Genomic DNA, 7,798 nt, shown 5'->3' with positions numbered 1-7,798 from the left:
AAATTTAAAAAAAAAGGACATTTATTCAACGTTGACTTTATATCACACCTATACTTAAAAATATGTCCATACAAACTTCTTCAAAAAGGCATCTTTTCACCTTTACCTTCAACCCGAAATGAATTGTACTGTCAATAAAAGGCTCGGAAGTTTTTTCAACATCTTTTTAACCATACATAGCTGTGGAAGAATTTTTCTTTTGGGGACAAGTTAGGACTGCAGACTGGCCACTCCAGTCCTTCCCTTTTATTCTTCAGCCATGCCTTTACAATGTCTGCAGCATGTGGTTTTACACTGTGTTGCTGGAAAGTGGAGGGGCATATTTGAAAAGATCTAAAAAAAAATGTCCCTAATATAAATAGGCCGACATCTACAGTACAAAATATCATCAAAGGATTCAGAAAGTCTGGAGAAATCTGTGTGCAAGGGACAAGGCAGGCAGTCAACAATTAATGCTGGTGATCTTTGGGTCCTCAGCTTGTACTGCAATAAATACAAAACATGCATGATTCTGTAGTGGAAATAACTGCAAGGGTGTAGCCATACTCTAGAAATCACTCTCAATCTGTGAACACTGTCTGCGATATATATATGTCTACATATATCCAGAAATGCATCTTTTTGCAGCCCTTTACAGTATCATAAAAAAATGTATTCACCATATCCATAACATGTTTTAAGAATTACATTTATAGAATCTTTCTTTTTGTAGAAAGTTATAAAGATACCAAGGATTTAAAGATAATATTTAACTCTGAACTTTCAATTTATGTTTATGAGACAGGCAAAAACATAGGTTGCATGTGGTTGTGGGCGCTAAATAGAATAATTTATATTTTTTAAGATTTATTGAAAGATTCTATCTATTTTTTACATTTAAAACTCTTACACATTTCCCACAGCTCTAAATTCTTAAGCCTGGCTCTTCCACACCCTTCTCTGACCTCTCACTTCAGAGATAGGTCAAATAACAGGACTCAGCCCATCCCCCACACACTCAGCAACCCACATACTACTTAAATATCTCCCTCGCTCTCTCTTCATCCTCCGTTTGCCTTCCTGCCTGTTTCTACCTGCCTGAAGCTTAGCTTTACCTCTTCACATAAAAGCCCTTTCTCACCCAATTCTACAGCTGTCAAACTCACTCTGTGGCAAAGTGCTGCATAACAAACTTTGCCACAAACACAACACCTGGAGCAGAAAACTAAACTCCTGCTTCCCTTTAATCTGCATTTATTATCTTCTCATCTGTAAACAGACACAAAATTCTCTATATACTGTAAATACACCAATATACCAGCAAACTGAAGCTATAAATGTTCTATACTGTAGAAACACAAAAAGCTCTATCTCTTTGAGAGCTTGATTCTCTTTTAGACAATAAATTCTGTGAACACACAGAGAGGTCAGTATTCTGCATCCTGCAGACAAATTATAGCCACTATGTAAAACAGCCACTCCTCAGACGACATCAAACACACACTGGCCCACAAACACAAACCATAATTTATAGCACCTTCTAAAAAGGGTTCATGTGAAACAGGAAATCCGAGTGATAGCCAGGCCTTTTCATTTTCACCCCACCTGTCATCACACCCATCACTGCACACACACTGCCATCAAATTAAACATGGCTAAGTTTCATCAGAGACACTCCAGCTGATCTTAATGACCCACCGACCAACACACCATTTATTACAGACCAAAAAATGCTCTAAATATTAAGTTTTTAATTAGAGCAGTCTCAAGCTTTCAACTGAACCTGATTCACAAATGATGAAAGATCAAGGAAGAAGAAGAAAAAGAAGAAGAAGTAGAAGAAGAAGAAGAAGGAAGAATTGAGAAGCAGAAGATAAAGTCAAAGACAACAAAATTAAAAAAGAAAAAAATATTAAAAAGCAGAAAAACACAACAAGAAGAAAAGAAACTACAAAATATAAAGAAGAAGATGAAGGTGATAAACAAGATGATGATGATAATGATGATGATGATGATGATGATGATGACGATGATGAGGAGAAGGAGAATGATGCATCTGTAAAAAGAGGATACATTAAAAGAAGAAGTAGGAAGAATAAAAACAAGATGATACTGATATTGAAGAAGAAAAGGAAGAAGAAAGAAAACCAGAGGATCAAGAAAAGTTGATAAAGAAGATGATGAAGAACAAAAAGAAGATGAAAGGAAAATTAAGAAGCAGCAATGAAGAAGAAAGAGGGGAAGAAAATAAAAAGAATGTAACATATGATGATGAAGAAGAAAAAAGAAGACAGAAAAGGCAGCAGTCAAGAAGATAACAAATCATAAGAAGAAGAGAAGGAACCAACAAGCAACAGAAGACGACAATGAAATAGAATGCGCAATAAGAAGAAGATGAAGAGGGTGAAGATGAAGAGGAACTAGAGGATGATGATGCAGAAGATGGATAAGAAGAATAAGAGAGACATAAGATAAGAAGCAATATTATAAAATAATAATAATAATAATAAGAAGAAGAACAAGAGGAAGAAGTAGAAGATGATGAAGAACTTCTATAAAGAAATTGATGTATTCTTTTCTATGCATACATAAAGAATTAGACATCAATAGTGTCGTACTGAATCAGAATGAATGACTCTCAGCATGTATCTGTACTTGTATCTTTATCCTCTCAAATGTCTGAATAAAGAAAGAGAGCAATAGAGAGAGAGAGAGAAAGAGAGAGAGAGAGAGACAGAGAGAGAGAGAGGGAGAAAATACAACCACACAACCACTCGCTCGCCCACAGACACACAGCACACACGTCCACATTCCACATTCTCTCTGGAAAGAGGGATGAGCTTCCTTCGAGTCCATCCTCTCTCCTTCCTCTCTTTCCCTCCCTCTTTCTCTCCCTCCTCTTCTTTCTTTCTCCTTCCTCCTCTCTCTCTCCCTCTCCAGCTTCGTGTAACTTGATCAGGCCTATTGTGGGGTGAGCTGTCTGTGCTGTCAGTTAACCTCAGCAAACTGGGCCTACTTTCTTCTGAAAGTCTTTTCCAACAGACTCCATCTGCTCTCTCTCTCTCTTTCTTTATATCTCTTCATCACTTTCTCTCTTTATTTCTCTTTCTTTCTCTCTACATCTCTCTCTCTCTCTTTATTTCTCTCAAAAGAGACACAAGAGACACACCTTTTAGAAATATATTTCTAATTGATAATATTGTTTGAATTGTTGATAACACTTTATATGAACAATGCATTGATATTGCACTTTAAATATTGTTATAATGCATGCATATAGCATACATAATACCTTATAATGGCTGTCCCAAGTTTGTATAATAACTTATATGTAGAAGTAGAAGTATGTGACTCCATAAATACTGGTTTTATGTTCAATGATCTGATGTATATGATTAGGATGTATTTGCATGTCACTATTACTACTTTTGACTAACTTATGACAGTATTGGGTATTATTATGTCATATGATGGATAATAAATGCTTGTTAATGCACAGTTTATAGAGGATATATGGTTAGAAGTGTTATTGAATTATTTATACGTTTTTTCTCTATAAAATATGAGTAATAATATAAAAACGATGACCTAAAAGCTGAAAGCTCAGCAGGAGATCTGTGGAAACAGTGGAAAGAACAATTGCAAATGCTGCTGATACTACTGCCCCCTTCTGGACCTGTTCTGCATGCTTACAAATATTTAAGTGAAGAAACAAAATACCAACTGCATGACAAGAGTAGAAGAAAAAAAAAATATATATATATATATATATATATATATATATAAATAACAAAGCTGCTTGCAAATATTTATCCCTTGATCATATACAGTATTTAATTAAATACATTATCCGACTTTAATCAAGCTTAGTTATCCATCTCTCTGGTCTCCTCTGGGTCTGTCCCGAGGGTCTGCAGAGAGGGAGGGTGCAGAAAGTTCAGCAAAAGGCAAGAAATGGGAGTGTATACAAACACAGGCCCAAAATACACTGATCTGGGACCAGCTGGAGAGGGATGATTCATGCAAATCTCTTTGATTCGACTCGACTTGATTTTGATTATTCACTTTTAATTGATCTGATTAATTTTAAGAAATACAATGAATACAAAAAGTGGATTGTTTTGACAGCAGAGGAACTGCATTCAAATATAAAACAAGTCTCCATCAAACAAATCTCCATTTTAAATTTACATAATGTAAACACCCAAATTGTCCCTGTCTGATTTTGCTATTGATAGGTATATGTTTAAGTAAATTGACCATTGATGTTTTATTCTATAAACTACGAAAAACATTTTTCTTTCTCAAATAAAAAAAAATAAGAATAAAAAAAATATATTATTGTCATTTAGAGCTTTAATTAGCAGAAAATGAGAAATGGCTGAAATAACAAAAAATATGCAGAGCCTCAAGTTCAGATTTATTGAGTTTTTTAATAGTTCAGAAATCAATATTTGGTGGAATAACCCTGGTTTTTAATTGCAGTTTTCTTGGTATCTTGGCATGTTTTCCTCCACCACTCTTACACACTGCTTTTGGGTAACTTTATGCCACTCCTGGTGCAAAAATTCAAGCAGTTCAGTTTGGTTTGATGGCTTGTTATCATCCATCTTTCTCTTGATTATATTCCAGAGGTTTTCAATTTGGTAAAATTTTTAAGTGGTTCCCCCATTTTTTTCAGAGCTGTATACTATACAGACTAAAGTATTGGGACATCTGCTCATTCTTCTACCAAAGTCAAAGGTAACAAAACCGCTATAACTTTGCATTACACATGGCGTCAATTGTTTAATAAGTCTTATTCTATGACCAATACTTATGTGTGATGTGTGTTTGTTTGTGTATGCATTTGCACATCTCTGTTGTATTTTCTGGTTGAGTATTGTAAATTACTTCCATATGGAATTTTTTTTATTCATTTATTGGTAAATGTTAAAATAAGCAGTCGGGATAGTATGAATTAAATGCCAAAACAGTGTTTATTCCATTTGTTTTGTCTTTTATTTGATTGTATATAGTATGAACCTAAGATATTTAATTTTTTGTCTAATTTGTCTATTGCAATTATTTAATATACATCAATTTCTGCATTTCTGCATTGAAAGGTAATGCATTTACCACTTTCCAATGTTGCCATTTCTTCTCAAAACATTTAAAAGACATTTTGGCACAGACCATATCAAGTAATTAGGTGTTTCTAGTGTTATCTTTAGTGGCAAGTCTTGCTTTTGTTTGGTAGAGGAACAGTTAATGCCAAGATCAACCGTTTCATGACATAAGACACAGAAAGTCTAGAAAGCTTACTATTGGGGAAAGTCATGGTGTGGGGTTCAATGTTGTATTATGCACAATCAATTTAAGTCTTCATTACTGTCACTTTGACAGCCCTCGTTTTATTAATGAGGTGCAGAAAACAGTGTCCCTATCTTTCCTGAAAACATTGTCATGTGTGCTATTCCAGCAGGACAATGCTTGTCCACATGCTGCTGTCATCTCAAGAGCTTGTTGAATTGAGGACACCATTAGGAACCTCTACAACTCTACAACATGTATTACATACCACTTCTGTATGTGTAGCTCAAACCTGTTAAATCATCTATTGTTCCTGGTAACTTTTATTTCCTTTCAAATATCACTGCAAGATGACTGTACAAACTAAACTGGCATGCCGTAACAACAGCAGTTCAACTACTGGAGATAAAAGAAGATCTAAAAAAGAGGAAAAAGAGCAAATCTAAACAGGTAGAACAGTAGGTGTCGACAAGGTATCAGGGTTTCGGTTTGGGAAAGCTATTGAGGGAAGGCAGGAGGGGAGAGATGAAGAAGATCTGGACAGAAAAATGGAAAATGTGAATACGAGAAAAGACGAGAAAGCCACATGAAGCTGGAAATGCTTCAGCCACAGCCGTCATCCCACCAGCACACTCTAATGTAGGCCTACTCTCTCAAATAAACATTGCACAGAGGGCAGTGCTATGATAAACAGCAGCTTTCAGTCTCTGTACAAGATTCTACTGAAGATTTACCACAAAACAGTCCAACAACAGAAAAGAATAAGACATTTTTAAAAGCAGGAGAGGGAGACAGCATTGAATCCACAGTAACTGAAATCATTCCACTAGTTTATGCTGTCCAAAAAAACTAAATATTCAGAAAAGTCAAACAGTGCATAATTTCCTCATGCCTTAGATATATCTACAAGTAAGTGCACACAGACACCCTCCTGCCTACACACCCATACACACACACACACACACACACACACACACACACACATACCAGATCTGGGCTGATCTCCCAGGGCATCACCTGCCGGGGTGGAGCCATCAGAGCCAGGCTGGGTGGGCTGATCATAATGCCAGACTGTTTTGAGGTGTGTTCCTGACTTCCTCCTCAAAGCTGAAGCTCACTCAGCTGTGGTATCAGGGGTTCATTACTGGACAGGGATGTTGGTCATTTGGTTTCAATTATGGGTATCAGTAGTCTCTACATCAAACAGCTTGATGTCTAATAGTGAAGGAGATATAAATAATGTCATCATGTTGGTCCAATGGTTCTGAAACACCACAAATAAATAAAGTAAAAAAGGTTATCTATAGTTAGCTTTGACTGTGGTCTCAAGCAGTTCTTGGGTTTGTGAGCTTGAAACACCTTGGTTTGGTTTGGTTTATTCTACAGACTAAGAAATTTACTAGATTGCTAACATGAGTAAAAACAGAATTAGCTTGCTTACATTAGTAAAAACACAGAAAATAGCTAATTTACCTTATATTGGTAAAAACAGAAATTAGCTAGCTAACATTAGTAAAAACACAGAAATTAGCTAGCTAACATTAGTAAAAACACAGAAATTAGCTAGCTAATATTAGTTAAAAAAAGAAAGAAAAGAAATGGCTAGGTAACATTATAAAACACAGATATTAGCTAGCTAGTGCTAACATTAGTAAATACAGAAATTAGCTAGCTAACATTATTAAACACAGAAATTAGCCAGCTAATGCTAACATTAATACATAAAGAAATTAGCTAGCTAACATTAGTAAAACAGAAAATAGCTAGCTAACATTATTAAACACAGAAATTAGCTAGCTAATGCTAACATTAATACATAAAGAACTTAGCTATCCAACATTAGAAAATACAAAAACTAGCTAGCTAACACTAACATTAATACATAAAAAAATAGCTAGCTAACATTAGTAAATACAGCTAACAATAACATTAATACATAAAGAAATTAGCTCTTAAACTAACGTTAGTAAATATAGAAATTAGCTAGCTAACATTAGTAAACAGCTAAAAATGTAAGATTTTTATGTCCCAGCTGTTCAATTTAGGTAATAGTTACTCAAAATATAGAGTAAACTCCACCCAAACAAAGTGAAAATAAATTGCTTCAGATTTTTTGCATAAATTCTATAATGTGTCTTTTTACAGGCTACTATTGGGTAAAACTTAGGAAGCTTCTGTATGGGGTAGATTTATGTTTTTGCCTGATTTTTAGTCTCACAACACTTAAATATAACCACCTTTTTTCCCAAGATGCACTGCGTTCTACAATTTTACAACAAAAAGAGTCAAACAGTTGCATTCAATCCAAATGAGGTTAAATATCATATTGTATTATTGTTTTTTTATATGTATGTATTATGTGCAGTGTAGCTGCAGAGGGGCTGTGTGCAGCGCTGGCCACCCACAGAGCAGCCGCTGGTGTCCTGCTGGTCAGACATGTCCGGGGCGGGCAGCAGGACGAGGCGAGAATGCTGCAGAGCCACTGAGGCCCTGCCAGCATAAACACATTCACCCTCTAGAGGAAGAT

Source organism: Astyanax mexicanus, chromosome 19 (genome assembly GCF_023375975.1).
Source record: "Astyanax mexicanus isolate ESR-SI-001 chromosome 19, AstMex3_surface, whole genome shotgun sequence".
NCBI classification, from domain to species: domain Eukaryota; kingdom Metazoa; phylum Chordata; class Actinopteri; order Characiformes; family Acestrorhamphidae; genus Astyanax; species Astyanax mexicanus.
Note: the sequence above shows the minus strand (reverse complement) of the source record.